The sequence below is a fragment of the Cibotium barometz genome, chromosome 58 (assembly GCF_041138505.1).
Source record: "Cibotium barometz isolate CiBa-2024 chromosome 58, ASM4113850v1, whole genome shotgun sequence".
Classification (NCBI taxonomy): Eukaryota; Viridiplantae; Streptophyta; class Polypodiopsida; order Cyatheales; family Cibotiaceae; genus Cibotium; species Cibotium barometz.
Window position 1 is genome coordinate 16,032,042 of NC_141103.1, and position 17,483 is coordinate 16,049,524.

Below are 17,483 nucleotides of genomic sequence, written 5' to 3' on the forward strand. Positions count from 1 at the left end.
AAAAGTAAGGCATGCAAGCTCACTTCTCCCCAAAAGAAAGGCACGCAAGTTAGTTATCTCAAAAGAAAAGATGGTAAAGTAAACTTTTTCACATCTAGGCGCCTCCTTCTAGGCTGAATACAGCTCTATAAATTCAGAATCTCAACCCCTTTCAACACACTTCTTGGTCTTTGTTTATTGCTCTATCTAGTGCACTTATTATAGAGTATTTTTTTCCCAGCCATACCATAGTGTTTTTCTCTCTCCAAAACGCTAAAAGCTGGCTGAATTCTTGTTTTCAGAATTGAAAGTCTCCATTCAAGCTAGAAGAAGAAGAAGAAGACTATTCCCAAAGATTGAAGCTATGGAAGAATCATCTGGGTTCCGGTTGCTACTATTTCTATTCGGGAGAACCCTTGGGAAGTGTTGGGCACTCTCCTAAGGGTGATTTTCAGCCACTAGGTGGTTGATTTGAAGTTAAGCTACATTTGCAAAAATCGGGATTGCTCGGCAATCTTGGTGAAGAGTGCTAGGCACCATATTGCTAGCTTGTAGCTGGGCTACTTGTGGGCAAGTATAGTCTTTTGTGAATTGTTTTCATGTTCAATTATTTTGGAAGAAACGGTGGTGTATGAAGGAGATAGCACAGGTGGAAGCATAAACAGTAAACATGTGAGAGAGTGCAAAGGAGATAGAGAGTTGGACAAGATCACCTTTTATAACAGCAGTAACGCTTTACAATGGCAATGGCCAGCAACTAGATGTTGAACTATGTGCAAGTGAATTGGATGATGGATTGAATAATGGGGAACTCCTTATATAGGCATCAGTGAGTTGGCCGACTGCCTCTTAGGGCTGGCCGACTGCTCACAGGACAAATAAATAGGAGAAATACAATAAAATGCCCAAATAAATGGTAAAGCCCCAGAACACTGAGATGCACAATTCTAACATTGTATGGCTAGGCCAATCCACCCGTTTTATGTACTTGTGAAATTCTTACTCCCTCAAGGCAATACATATCCTTCCAGGGAGAGGGAGGGGGACCAACCCATCTTCTAGTCCCTAGTGCAATATCATTTCTTTTCAAAGATTTAGATGATTACAACATGGCCATCCATGGCTCGTATGTCTACAAGTCCAATCTGCCAATCCTCAGGACCTCTTAGCGTAGAGATTACACAGCCTTGTGTCCCAAGAACACCACACTGTTATCTTCTCTAATCTGCTAAGTCTGTAAATTCATGAGGCCTTGAATATGCATCTAACTGAACCATGCACATAGCCATAAACTCAGCCATGAAAACCAGTCCACAAACTCATCCAAAACAGCCCACAATCTTGTCCTGTTTCCACCCTCTGAACTGCCAAACCCTTCCTCTCACAAAGGGCTAGAGAGAACCACTCTAGAACAGTCTTGAGCCAGTGAAAAGAGACTCCAAAAGACATGTAACACGCGGAAGCTTCGGAGAAGAATCGGTAACTTCATTACTCGGAATTCAGCACTCTTTTTGCGACGGAAATTAACACACAACTGAGAGGAGATGTGCAGAAAATAGAGAGAGAGAGGGAGAGATGGAGAGGACACAGTATTGGGTCCCAATTACCCTCTGTAGGGCCCCCACCACGGATGGTGTATTTGCTTTATTAGAATGATGTGAATCTGAAAGAAAATACAAAAATCTTGGACCTTTTCTTGGCCGGAAATTCCCTGCCCTTGACCTGAAATCCTTCACCTGAATGAATGGGATTGTAGCCATCTCTATTTATACTACTCAAGTATGAGCAGTCGGCTAGTTCTATTGCAGGTGGCCAGCATTTAATGCTCCCACGACTGAAAATTGAGCATAAAATGCTGAAATAAATCACATTAAATGCTGCATTTTTCTTCCTAACAGGCTGAAAGTGATGCGCCTGTTTCTAATGGGCTAGACAAGGCTTTTGCAATCATCCTTAGGGCTGGGCAGCCTGTATGGGCTGCCCCATACTTGCCCTACAACTCTACAAAGGGTATATACTCCTGGAATCTGCCTTTAGCTTGTCCTAGGGCTGTCCTACAGCCCCTCCATGGCTGGTGGGTTCAGCCTGGGCCTTCCTGGCCCTCATGGGGGTGATTTCACACCATCCCCATGCCCACACAAAGACCCGGGGTAGCCCTATGGGCTGGCCCCTTGTTCTAAACACTAACTACTCAGTGATCTGGCATCCGGTACCGTACCAAATACACACAGTCACTGATATCATTCCAGAGGGAGACTCACAACACGGACTGGCACTGTTTCATGTGCAGGACAATGCACACCTGACCTTAGACTCCTGTGCAGGACAATGCACACCTGACCTCGGACAACTGAGATGGATCCCTGGCTGACTCGTCCCGGACTGGGCTCACATGGGACCAGTTCACCATCCCAGGTCCTGCACCTTCTGTACAGAAATGTCTACGTGGCATCCAAGTGCGGGATGCACGTGACATCCCCTTCTGCTTAACTTGACGGAAGCTGCATAGCCTCCAAATAATCCGTCAATAACGCCGAATAGTCTTCAAAAAACTCTTTGTCGAGCCATACCGCTTCATGGGTCCCTCGGTCCTGAAACTTTGTGAGGAACTGTCGTAGTTTTCAGTTTGAGCCAAGCTTGAAACGATGCAGAAGGATCTGTTCTGGAACCATAACTTCTGCTTCATCAACGATATCTGGTTCCGCTTCGTCTTTGACTTCTGAAGGGATAGGACCTGCATATGGCTTTAACCAACTGACGTGAAACACATCATGCATAGTCCAATTCGGAGGTAGCTTTAACTGCATAAACACCTCATTAATCTTTTTCCTGATGGGAAAAAGGCCAAAGCTCCTGAAAGACAACTTTGGGCATCGCTTGCCCACCTATTTCAATCTTTGCTTCATAATCCGAGGATAAACCCAATCCCCTTCCGAAAACTTCATATCCCTTCGGTCTTTATTGGCCTGTCGAGTGTAGGCCTCTTGCGCTTTAGCCAATCTGTCTTTTACTGACTCTAAAATCTCTTGGTAAGACTCCATCACTCTGTTCGCCTCCGGTACTAAAGACGAAGTCCTGGTCAACAATGACTGGAAAGGTCTTCCAAATGCTGCCTCATATGGAGTCCTGCCAATAGTTGAAGAAAAAGAATCATTCAAAACAGCTTGAACTAAAGGCAAATATGATTCCCACTTACCTTGCTGATCGTGGACATAACGCTTCAGCACATCAAAGGCCAACTGGTTGTATATCTCTGTCTGGCCGTCCGTCTCTGTGGGTGGAATGCACTGGAAAAATTCAACTTAGTACCAAAATTATCAAACAATGCTCTCCAAAAATGACTGGTAAACTTGGCATCTCGGTCTGACACTATAGTCCTAGGAATCCCGCCAATCGGATACCAATGCCGAATGAACAACTGGGCAACATCCTCGGCGGTCACATTGGCCCTGCAAGGAATAAGCATAACAAATTTGCTAAATCTATCAACAATAGTTAAGCACTGCGTATTACGCTTACTCGGACTAGGAGGCAGATTTGTGACAAAGTCCATGGAAATGTCTTGGAAAGGACCCTCAGGAATTGGCAAGGACTGTAACAACCCTATCTTCTTTCCAGGAGGAGCTTTCACCTTTTGACAAATATCACAGCGTTGTACATCTGTAAACACATCACGCCTCATCTTTGGCCAATAGTATTGCCGTTTCAATATCTCCACGGTCGAATTCATGCCCCTATAACCACGTGTAATGGCGTCATGGGCATCATGGAGAAGAGCTGCCCTGAACGACTTCATGACACATAGTCGGCCTTTGTAGAAAAGCCAACCATCGTGAAACCGATCCCATCAAGTGGGAAAGACTCCGTTGGACACCCACACGCTTAATAGCACAACTTTAAAACCACAAATTTGAAATGGACAACTTAAAACAACTTGAAATTTAAATGAAATGAAATGGAAAGATGGACACCAGCACTGGGGCCGGAACGGGCCGACCTCCCCCTCAATATATGATATATTTATTGGGAGTATTTAATGAATACAATGCTCCATGGGTTCCAAGAACCAGATAATGTCCATGTACATAAGAAAACAGTACCAAACAAGTAGGCTCGAATTTCGATGTAGAAGCTCGAAGCAGAACGACCACTAGTGTGGTCCAATCGCTACGGTCCTGTGCTTTCACTGGACTCCGCGGAGAGCGCCTCACTGGTGTTCCGAGACTGCGCACAAACAGGCGCTCTCGTACTAACGCCTGGCTCTCCCGATCTCAGCACCTCTGGACCGAGGTTCGCCAATATAGCTTGGACAACCCGGCACCGAACGGGTGTTGGCCGAGCGAGATGAATCTTTTATCAGATTTAAACATATAATACTTTACTCAAATCTGAAAATCACTTACTTGTAGTTGGTTGATAGAAAACCAATACTTGTGGTGTTTGTGTAGAATATGAAGCCACCCTTGTTGAAGAAATAGTTGCCTCGTGAAGATTCACCAAGACAAGTACCACCAAAAAGGACACAGCCGCCTGCTGTGAGAGAGAAGCATCCACTTGCAAGGGAGGAGAGAGACCTGGCTGCTGATTGGAGATGGAGTGCACAACCTCTTGCCTGATTGGAGATGGAGTGCACAGTCACTTGCAGAAATTCATGTGCAGCCAAGAGTTTGCATGAACAGTAGAGAAGCGTGAATAGTAGCCAGTCGCCTGCAAGGGAGCATGAGGAGGTGCAACCAGTAGAAGATGGGCAGCCTGCAGGTACTGTCGCCAGGCTGTAGCCTGAAGAGGAGATACGCCTGGAGGAGCAGCCGGCTGTAGTAGAGTCTTCAGGTGATAGCAGCCGCCTTTGTGTAGGCAAAACAGCCTGTAGGAAAACAGGCGCAGCAGTACAGGGAAGATGGTAGCCGCCTGCAGTTGCAGCCAGCCGCCTGGGAAGAGTGAGCAGCGTGGAGTAAACAGCCGCCTGTAGTAGCACATGCGCAGCCTGAGATGGTCGACGTTTGGAGGAGTAGCGCAGCCGTCAGCAACAAGCGATGAAAAGTGCACAAAAATCATGCGTGCCCATGAGGTCGTGGGGTTTCTTCTTTTAATAAATTAATGTGGAGTTAACTAGGTGATACCCACGTTTGCATGTGGGTGGGGAGTTTGGGTAGGTGCCCATGCCCACCCCCACACTCACTTAAGTGGGGCTCCCCACCTTGGCCCCAAAGTGGGTGCCCAAAGGGGGTGCCCACTTTTAAATAAGTGTGAACTACGGATTAAATGCCAGGCTTGCAAAATTGAATGTTGTCTGATAGGTAGAGGGGATCATCAAACTACGGATGACCTTGACAACTCACGAGGACTAGTGATATGTAACTTTTTAAGTTACTCCACTCTCCTTGCTTATTCCATACCATCGAACAAATCGGTCCCTCGATTTGAGCAACGTCAACATATTTATGAGTACCTCGATACTCATGGATTGTGGTTCGGTAATTTAAAATGTTGATCTAGAGTATCTTTCACTCGAGTATCTTAATTTTATTAGCAGCTATGTATTAGTAGTGAGTAACTACGTACCCACTATCATCACACTAGTAGCTCCATACTAGTCTGTGAGTAACTCCGTACCCAATGGCGTACCTCCCCCGAGTGGGAGTACCATATACAACCATCGATAACAAGATGCTTAAGTCACTTGCTGCTAAGAAGTGACTACACAAATTGACCCCTCCATTGCACATTACAGTACAATCTCTGGTATTACAACACGAATTTTTGGACGTCCTTATCATAGAGGTCAACTTAAAAACTAGTGCATAGGTCTTGTGGAGTCTCGGCTGACCTAACCACACCACTGGTGACTTCCTACAAAAAATGTGGCGCCGAAGTCACCACCTATGTACTTTAACTCCGTAAAGTACATGGTCTTCATCTATCATCTATGGAAAGTTGTAAAACATTCCTGCGATGGATTTTTATCACTCTAAAATTATTGTGCACTATTTTAGTGTGAAGAGCTTTTTTCCTGGGTACCATGGTTCACCCCAAGCTCATCTGTTGCTAAATTCTCCGATTTAACAAAAGATATGTCTGCCTCCGAACACTCCAGTTCAGCCCCAGACTTTGAGTTTACTTCTTAACACTCCGGTTAAGTCAAAACTCACCAGATACACTAGGATTTACCGCTAAGCTCTCCGGCTTAGCCTCCTATCCTAGCTCAGCCCGATTTTATGTACACTACATATGTCGGATCCGATACTAACAACAACCAGGCTCGTCTGGAGTGAGATACTACTCACTATTGCCATGTAAAACCTTATTAAATCCTAGAAATGCTCCACTCATTCCTTAGGGGTCATACGACTTATAGGGTTTACACGCACATTAACTTGTAAGCAAAATAGCCTATCATGCAATATTACAATTGCTTATGTAGGAAAATAATATATTTCCCAAATTCATATGGTAGCAACTAAAATGTGCTCACAATCGCACACTTATGTTGAACATAGGCAAGACTACGCTTGCAAAATGCTATAGGGCGTCGCCCATGCATGAAACTGTCCAACCAAGCTAGTCTTACTGCTAACCTCTAGATTTAGATCACTCTGGAACTTAATCACTCTGTTAGCACTAGCACACCATCATGGTCTTGCTTCCTCGAACCACCATACAGGGTGAGTGCTAGTCAACAAGAAGAGATTATGGAACAGGTCAATGAACTTTTGGAAAAGGGTTTGATTCGGCCTAGTTCCTCGCCATATTGCTCGCCGGTACTTCTTGTTCAAAAGAAGGATGGTACTTACAGGATGTGTGTTGATTACCGTGCCCTCAATAAGATAACCATCAAGAATCGGTTTCCCATTCCACGCATTGATGACATCTTGGACAAGCTTGAAGGTTCGGCATGTTTCAGCCGAATAGACCTCAAGAGTGGGTATCATCAAGTGAGAGTGGCACCTCAAGATGTACACAAGACTGCATTTAGGACAGCCTTTGGTCTTTATGAGTTTTTGGTGGTGCCTTTTGGCCTTACAAATGCACCCACTATCTTCAACAAGATGATGGACAGGGTGTTCAAAAAGCATAGAAAGTTCACGGGTATATTCTTTGATGACATTATTGTATTCTCAAAGAATGAAGCCCAACATCGTGAGCACCTGGCTATTGTGTTTAAAGAGTTTAAGAAAAATCAGCTCTACATAAATGCAAAAAAGAGTGAATTCTTCCTCCCAGAGATTCACTATCTTGGTCACATTGTATCAAAGGATGGTGTGCGCATGGATCCCGCAAAGATACAAGCCATGCAAGAATGGCCAGAGCTGAAATCAGTCCATGAAGTGAGGAGCTTCCTTGGTTTATGTGCTTACTACAGGAGGTTCGTCAAGCATTTTGCTTTCATTGCCGCTCCGTTACATGAGTTAACGAAGAAGAAAGCAATCTTTAAATGGACACAAGAAGAGAGAGATGCCTTTCAAAAGTTGAAGAGTGCAATCATCTCAGGACCGGTACTCATTATTCCGGATTTGCACAAACCTTTTGTGGTGGAATGTGATGCATGTGGGGACTGCATAGGGGCTGTTTTGAACCAAGAAGGACATGCCATTGCCTATGAGAGCAGACGCTTGCAACATGCAGAGCTTCACTTACAGGTTTATGAGAAGGAGTTGTTGGCTGTAATTCATGCCCTTACTATTTGGAAACACTATCTTTTAGGGGCTGATTTTATGGTCAAAACTGATCATCAAAGTTTGAGATACTTTTTGACTCAAAGTAAGCTCTCAGAGAAGCATATAAGATGGGCAAATTTCCTCTCAATGTTTCATTTTCAGATTTTACACACTCCAGGCAAAAAGAATGTGGTGGCAGATGCCTTATCTAGACGACCACAGGTTCATGCTATTACAGTTGCATACCATGAGGACTTATCGGATATGCGTAATACTTATCATCTGGATGAGGATTTTGCACATGTATGGGCTGATTTGCAAGAGGGTATTGCTGTCCCATCTTATGTATAAGAGATGGATATCTCATGATGCAAAATCGTATGTGTGTGGTAAAGAACCTTTGCCATAAGGTTATGGATGAGTGCCATGCTCCTCCATATGCAGGTCATAGAGGCATTTTGGCCACAGCACAAGCTTTGGAGAGGTATTTCTTTTGGTGTTACATGCTCGTAACGCCGCTACGGGCGTTACCACAGGAGGGGACGGCCTCTGGTTCACCACCCAGCCATAGAGGAAGAATGAGGATTGCCCCTCATCCCCCAGGCTATATAGTGTGTGGCCTGCCGTCCACACTAGCCTGGCCGCCCATGACTACGCATGGGCGTCCTCTCCCACTGAACCCCGGACATGGCCATTCGGTCTGCCGTCGGTCACCACAGGCACTACAGCCTACGTGACATTACCCCCCCCTTAAGAAGAGTTTTCGTCCTCGAAAACAAACTGGGGAAACCTTCTAGAAATTGCACTACGGCGTTCCCAGGTTGCCACCTCCTCATCCCTATCTGTCCATTTAACAAGTACCTCCTGGTACACTTTATGTCAGGTTTGTCTGTCACAATACTATAGAATCTTTTCAGATTCGTGTGGTATCTTTGGTGGCTCTTTCAAGTCCACCAAAATCTCTGGAGAAACTGCGTTCTCTAACCCGTGAACTGATTTCTTCAGTTTATTGACATGGAAGACAGGATGGACTTGAGAACTCTCCGGTAACTCAAGTTTATATGCTATGTCCCCAATCTTCTTAAGGATTTTAAAAGGACCACAATATCTCGGAGAAAGTCTACACTTTCCCGTTTTCATGGTTTCTGACTGCGCAGGAACCTTGAGAAATACAAAGTCACTTTTTGCAAAGGTCACCTTTCTTTGTCCTTTATCCGCATAAGTTTCAGCGCGATCTTGAGCGCTACGAATGCTCCCACGTGCGGCTCTGAGCATATCATTCATATCTTCAAGGAAATCCTTGACAGATTGAATCTTCTCCTTTTCTAGGCCTACAGCCATCGGAGATCTCGGCTGGAATCCATACATTAACATGAATGGTGTAAATCCAGTCGCTGAGTGTTTGGAGCTGTTATAGGCAAACTCCAATAAGGGCAAGTACTCTTCCCAATTAGATTGCTTCTTACTAACATAAGAACGCAACATATCCTCTAGAATTTGGTTAACTCTTTCAGTTTGACCATCAGACTCCGGATGATCTGCCGTAGTCATACTCAGAGTAGTATCCAGCTTTTTGAAGACTTCCCTTTGTTGAACTTTCTATCTCTATCCGACACTATATCTGCGGGCAGGCCATATAGCTTGTAGAGATGTTCAATAAAGAGTTTTGCCAACTGTGGCGTTTTTACAGTTTTCTTCGTGGTAATAAACTTTGCCAGTTTAGTTAGCCTCTCCACTACCACCCACATTGAGTCATTTCCTCGACTCGTCTTGGGTAAACCGGTAATGAAATCCTTGGAAATGCTTTCCCATTTCCCTTGAGGAATCTCCAGCGGATGGAGTAGTCCTTTAACCTTAAGACGTTCATGTCTATTGACCTGGCACTTACTGCATTTCAGCACATAAGTCTGGATGTCCTTAAACAAACTAGGCCAATAAAACTATCTTTTACTAGTGCATAGGTCTTCTAAATCCCAGGATGACCCGCACTTGGACTATCATTACTTTCTTTAAGAATTTGGGCCCGAAAGTCACCAATAGTTTGTACACATACTCTACCCTTGTAAAGTAAGTACCCGTCGTCAATGGAGTAATTAGCATATTTCTCCCACGTGTCCGGTCGAGCTCGACCGCCGCTACGGGCAATCCGACGTGCCATTAACTGGGGAAGTCATTGGTAAGCAAATGTCTAGTAGTATTCACGCAAGCCGTGATTTGGTATTTCAACCAAAACCCCAAGGCAAATTTCATGCCTTGATTTTGCATCATGTCATTAGCACAGAAGCTAATGTACTGGAGAGCACTCTAGTAGCGCAAGTTCTCAGACTATGCTACTAGATATTTGTAGACTACGCTACCATGTTGCATCACCAACTTGTTAAAACTTCTTGTTGGAAAGCTCTACGACCATAGGAGAAATAAACTAGAGCCAATCTAATCATGCATCACAAGGATTAGTTCCAAAGTTGAGAGATACTTTCTCTCTTAGAGTAACATCTTTGCACAAGCATATGCTCTAGAATCTTGTTGAGTTTCTAACTACCATCAATCTACAGATGGTTAAACTCCACTCTAACTCAGAGTAAATGTAACTTTTGAAGATTTCCCTTCAAATATAACAATCAAACTTCCTATCTCTTATGCCATACTATATATGCGGGCAGATCATATAGTATGTGGAGATGTTTGATAAAGATTCTTGCACCACTACTACGGGTGTCTGGAGTTACATCCAATCATTTACAACTCTTTGTTGCTATTACCAGACACATCCCTTCATGTATTGTCTGGACTCACACAACTATTCGAGTTTATGTGATATTTGAGGATATCCCTCCTTTCCCTCAAGAAAGGTTTTTGTCCTCAAAAACTCTACTCTCAAGCGGACTACGCGCTAGTGTCATAGGTCCAAGAACAAATTTAGACCGTGTTTAATATCATATGTTATATTCTTGAGTCCTTCCAAGAAACTTTTAAACATCTTGCAACGAAGATGTGGTATAGTGTCTACGCACACAAGGTGGTACTATTGATAAACTGCTTTGCAACAGATCAGTGGTTTCACACTTGTAACAAAGTGTTTCATTGTTGCATATTATTACCCTTCATAAGCCGTTACACACTTATGAATTATTTCGGTGGGTTGTACCATCTATCAAGAAAAATTCCAAACTACTAATAACCACATTATCAATCCACAGATAATGACTGAGCTTGCTGTGCGAAGCCACAGGTTGCTAGATAATTGATGGTAGTTTACACAAGCCCAATGTTTCATTACATCATACATTCAATATAAATGCAAACATCACAGTACTTCGTGATGATGAACTTAGGAATTTCATCCTATCCCTGTTTGGTGTTGGTATGAAGTATAACTATGAGAACATTATTTGCTGCCTCCTCATTATAGCGGCAAAGCTACCTACCCCCATCACAGGTGGCAATCTCTACCAAGCTATAACCAATGACAAGCAAATAAACGAGTACTCTTGTAAGAACTTCATAACCATATGTCACACCAAACTCATAATCACTACGGATTAAATGCCAGGCTTGCAAAATTGAATGTTGTCTGATAGGTAGAGGAGATCATCAAACTACGGATGACCTTGACAACTCACGAGGACTAGTGATGTGTAACTTTTTAAGTTACTCCACTCTCCTTGCTTATTCCATACCATCGAACAAATCGGTCCCTCGATTTGAGCAACGTCAACATATTTATGAGTACCTCGATACTCATGGATTGTGGTTCGGTAATTTAAAATGTTGATCTAGAGTATCTTTCACTCGAGTATCTTAATTTTATTAGCAGCTATGTATTAGTAGTGAGTAACTACGTACCCACTATCATCACACTAGTAGCTCCATACTAGTCTGTGAGTAACTCCGTACCCAATGGCGTATCTCTCCCGAGTGGGAGTACCATATACAACCATCTATAACAAGATGCTTAAGTCACTTGCTGCTAAGAAGTGACTACACACATTGACCCCTCCATTGCACATTACAGTACAATCTCTGGTGTTACAACACGAATTTTTGGACGTCCTTATCATAGAGGTCAACTTAAAAACTAGTGCATAGGTCTTGTGGAGTCTCGACTGACCTAACCACACCACTGGTGACTTCCTACAAAAAATGTGGCGCCGAAGTCACTACCTATGTACTTTAACTCCGTAAAGTACATGGTCTTCATCTATCATCTATGGAAAGTTGTAAAACATTCTTGCGATGGATTTTTATCACTCTAAAATTATTGTGCACTATTTTAGTGTGAAGAGCTTTTTTCCTGGGTACCATGGTTCACCCCAAGCTCATCTGTTGCTAAATTCTCCGATTTAACAAAAGATATGTCTGCCTCCGAACACTCCAGTTCAGCCCCAGACTTTGAGTTTACTTCTTAACACTCCGGTTAAGTCAAAACTCACCAGATACACTAGGATTTACCGCTAAGCTCTCCGGCTTAGCCTCCTATCCTAGCTCCGCCCGATTTTATGTACACTACATATGTCGGATCCGATACTAACAACAACCAGGCTCGTCTGGAGTGAGATACTACTCACTATTGCCATGTAAAACCTTATTAAATCCTAGAAATGCTCCACTCATTCCTTAGGGGTCATACGACTTATAGGGTTTACACGCACATGAACTTGTAAGCAAAATAGCCGGTCATGCAATATTACAATTGCTTATGTAGGAAAGTAATATATTTCCCAAATTCATATGGTAGCAACTAAAATGTGCTCACAATCGCACACTTATGTTGAACATAGGCAAGACTACGCTTGCAAAATGCTATAGGGCGTCCCCCATGCATGAAACTGTCCAACCAAGCTAGTCTTACTGCTAACCTCTAGATTTAGATCACTCTGGAACTAAATCACTCTGTTAGCACTAGCACACCATCATGGTCTTGCTACCTCGAACCACCATACAGGGTGAGTGCTAGTCAACAAGAAGAGATTATGGAACAGGTCAATGAACTTTTGGAAAAGGTTTTGATTCGGCCTAGTTCCTCGCCATATTGCTCGCCGGTACTTCTTGTTCAAAAGAAGGATGGTACTTACAGGATGTGTGTTGATTACCGTGCCCTCAATAAGATAACCATCAAGAATCGGTTTCCCATTCCACGCATTGATGACATCTTGGACAAGCTTGAAGGTTCGGCATGTTTCAGCCGAATAGACCTCAAGAGTGGGTATCATCAAGTGAGAGTGGCACCTCAAGATGTACACAAGATTGCATTTAGGACAGCCTTTGGTCTTTATGAGTTTTTGGTGGTGCCTTTTGGCCTTACAAATGCACCCACTATCTTCAACAGGATGATGGACAGGGTGTTCAAAAAGCATAGAAAGTTCACGGGTATATTCTTTGATGACATTATTGTATTCTCAAAGAATGAAGCCCAACATCGTGAGCACCTGGCTATTGTGTTTAAAGAGTTTAAGGAAAATCAGCTCTACATAAATGCAAAAAAGAGTGAATTCTACCTCCCAGAGATTCACTATCTTGGTCACATTGTATCAAAGGATGGTGTGCGCATGGATCCCGCAAAGATACAAGCCATGCAAGAATGGCCAGAGCTGAAATCAGTCCATGAAGTGAGGAGCTTCCTTGGTTTATGTGCTTACTACAGGAGGTTCGTCAAGCATTTTGCTTTCATTGCCGCTCCGTTACATGAGTTAACGAAGAAGAAAGCAATCTTTAAATGGACACAAGAAGAGAGAGATGCCTTTCAAAAGTTGAAGAGTGCAATCATCTCAGGACCGGTACTCATTATTCCGGATTTGCACAAACCTTTTGTGGTGGAATGTGAGGCATTTGGGGACTGCATAGGGGCTGTTTTGAACCAAGAAGGACATGCCATTGCCTATGAGAGCAGACGCTTGCAACATGCAGAGCTTCACTTACAGGTTTATGAGAAGGAGTTGTTGGCTGTAATTCATGCCCTTACTATTTGGAAACACTATCTTTTAGGGACTGATTTTATGGTCAAAACTGATCATCAAAGTTTGAGATACTTTTTGACTCAAAGTAAGCTCTCAGAGAAGCATATGAGATGGGCAAATTTCCTCTCAATGTTTCATTTTCAGATTTTACACACTCCAGGCAAAAAGAATGTGGTGGCAGATGCCTTATCTAGACGACCACAGGTTCATGCTATTACAGTTGCATACCATGAGGACTTATCGGATATGCGTAATACTTATCATCTGGATGAGGATTTTGCACATGTATGGGCTGATTTGCAAGAGGGTATTGCTGTCCCATCTTATGTATAAGAGATGGATATCTCATGATGCAAAATCGTATGTGTGTGGTAAAGAACCTTCGCCATAAGGTTATGGATGAGTGCCATGCTCCTCCATATGCAGGTCATAGAGGCATTTGGGCCACAGCACAAGCTTTGGAGAGGTATTTCTTTTGGCCAGATATTCGCAAGGATATTGAAACATATGTACGTGAATGTATTGTATGTCAAAAGGTCAAGTTTGACCGACATAAAGCACCTGGATTGCTTCAGCCTTTGCCTATACCAAATGAACCATGGGAAAGCATTGCTATGGATTTCATTATGGATTTGCCAAGGACGCCACAGGGAAATGATGCTATTTGGACCATCATTGACAGGTTTAGCAAGCAGGCACATTTCATTCCCGTGCGCAAGACAATACAGCCAGATCATATGGCTAAGATGTTTTTGGCACAGATATTCAAACACCATGGCATGCCTAAATCTATTGTGGGGGATAGAGATCCTAGAACCACAAGCTTATTTTGGCGCGCATTGTTTGACAATATGGGTACAAAGCTGAACTTCTCATCAGCTTACCATCCACAGACAGATGGGCAAAGTGAAATAGCAAATTCAGCCGTCCTCGACTTGCTGAAATCTTATGTATCCGACCGCAAATCGGATTGGGAGAAGTATTTACCACTTGTGGAGTTTGCCTACAACAATACAGTACATACTTCTACGGGCAAGGCGCCCTTTGATATTATCTATGGCAAGGTGGTACTACCACCCATCCTTCGTACAAAGGATGAGATTTTTGCAACAGATGAGTATGTCAGAGACTTGGATACTGCATTTGCACAGGTACGGACAGCCATAGAGAGGTCGCAAACCAAGAATAAAAAGGCAGCTGATAAGCATAGAAGGGATGTACAATTCAAACAGGGTCTTGCTGAAATTTGAAAAGGCACGCCTTCGGAAGAGGCCAGGGAAAGAGGGAAAGTACCCTAAGCTTTCCAACAGGTACTATGGATCTTTTCAGATCTTGGAGAAGATTGATGATGTTGCATTTCGGCTTGTACTCCCAGATCATTGGAACATGCATAATGCTTTTCATGTGAGCCTATTGAGGCCTTATGTGGGACCGACACCGTTTGAGCCGGTTTTGGAAGACCCACCCGAGGTGGATGAGCTGGAAGAGATTCTTCAACCTGAACAGATTGTTTTTCACAAGGAACGAGAGCTTGCGAGTGGCAAACTTGTTCGTAGGTACCTTGTGAAGTTCAAGAATTATTCAGCTTTGGATGCGAAATGGATGGATGAGGCCTACTTCGAGGATTACCCAGATCTTTTGAAGGCCTATCTGGAGGCTTTTCAGTTGCGGTCAACTGATTAGAAGCCGGGGGGGGATGTCACAAACCCCTATATTCTAGGGACATGCGGATGCGTGTCAGGCCTAGAAACATGCGGATGCATGTATGTATTATACCTGGGCATGTGTATGGATCATATGAGTGGATGCATATGAGTCCAAGGACATGGCAGGACATTTGTGGACTTTCGGGCGGTGCCCGTGTGGATTCCGGCCATGCACACATGGTGTGTTATGATGGCAGGCGGAATATTTTCAAGTACAAGAATGATGATAGGTGGTTCTCCAAGTTTACATGTGCACAATGCATAAATGATGCATGCCATAACTTTATTTTACTTTGTGTGACATTGTCTTGCTGCCTGGACAATGCTTGTTATTTTGGCTTGTGAAGTCCGAGGGACCGGGGACGCCCGGGCACCTTGTAGACACGTGTGTGCACTCCTGTTTGGGCCTAGAACTATGGGCTTATGGATTTTGCAGGTGGTAAGTGCGTCCACACTCAATTTACAGCTTATTTCATTTACTACTAAGGTTTATTGGTTTGCAGGTCCACACTCATTAATAAGTGGCCGAACAACTTATAATGCGTTCGCATTTGGTTGGACCAAAATTAATGAAGTCCGGACAGCTTATGGCCATTTTCCATTTGGTTGGACCTAAACTTATACAAACATGACAAATGGAGCACTATGGGCTGGACACCTACCTGGACACCTTATGGGGACACATGTCAGCCAGTATGTGTACCCACCAGGCCCATGAGGTGGCACCTGAAAAAGGCGCCTCCCTCAAGAGGCCCTTTTGGGCTGTTTTACTCATTATTCAACATATTGGAGAGCTGGTTGGAGCTTTGGGAGTTGCTACAGGGCTGGTTGCTTGCTTCCCGGACTCACACAAGCTTGGACAACGATCCCCACACTCTTCTAAAGGGCTGGTTGGTAAATTTCAGACCTGCAATTTCTGGTTATTGCGAGTTTTGGGCTGGTTACAGGTGTCCAAAGTCAACTTGGACAATACAGGACAACTCTAGGGACCTCCACAAGGCTGTAGGACCCTTTACAAATGGATTTCTCGCGACAGAAAGTTGCTGTTTTGGACTGGTTATTGCACAAAACAGGCCGGACAGCAATGGAATATGTGAGCATGGATGTGTCTCAAGGATTCCTGGTATAACAGGTGCTTAGGGCAAGCATTGGGGATACTTGCTCGCGGAGAACACAGGTTTCTGGATCAGTTTCTCGCGTGGAAACAGGGCCTAAAGATCCATTTACATCTTGTGCAGGGCGGAGTACCTGTGAGGATTGTGATACTCTTGTGCAGGGCGGATGTACCTGTGAAGAGGCTTGTGCAGGGCGGATGTACCTGTGTGTAGGGCGGATGTACCTACAGATTCTCTTGTTTGAAATGTATTCATTCATAATGTATTTGGAAGAATCAGGTGCAGGCTGGTGGTGAATCCCCAGGCACCCGTAATCTTGTACTTTGCAGACTCTTTTGGTAATATAACCTAAAGGGGGGGGGGTCAGCCTATCATCGGCCCCTTTATGTGGTGTACTGTCATTTTCAGCTTTGTGGTTGTAATGCTCAAGTGTTAAGTGCTCAGAATCTTGTTCACATTTATACGATTCCAATACACGTGTCCGCCTCCCGTTACATTCAGCCTCTCGAGAATATAGTCAATTCGAGGCATCGGGAATCTGCTCTTGATAGTCAGCTTGTTGAGTGCCCGATAATCGACACACAAACGGGAAGACCCATCTTTCTTGACAAATAAGATCGGTGCTGTGAGGATTATGTTGTTAATCCCTCATATTGTGTACTACTACTTAAGTACTTAACTTAGAGAACAAGAGACTTCAGGAGAACACTTGAGAGAAGATTGAATTGAATTGAATTGATTAAACTAAGTACAATAGGTCTCTTATATAGAAGATGAAGAGACACATTTGAAGAGGCATGTCCTTTGACGAAAGGACATGACCATAGACGAAAGGACACAACTTTAGGCTAAGGGATGTGTCTATTCGATGTAGAGGCACAACCATTCATCAAGGGATACAACCATTCGCCGAAGGGATGTGGCTATTCGATGAAGAGGTACATCCTTTGGCGAAGAGTCGCAACCAGTCGAGCGTAGGGGTTCCCTTGGCTGGTTACTCTTTGCATCTGCAACAAGAATCAGCAATGAAGAGAGGATCTGATACATACATACGTCACAATCGTGACATTC

The 17,483-nt window shown here is 43.8% G+C and overlaps 1 protein-coding gene across 2 annotated transcripts in view; it reads right to left on the bottom strand.

The window, feature by feature from the left end:
- ALDH6B2 (aldehyde dehydrogenase 6B2) overlaps positions 1–17,483 on the bottom strand; it is a 63,271-nt gene that overhangs the window by 31,302 nt on the left and 14,486 nt on the right. The window lies entirely within an intron of this gene.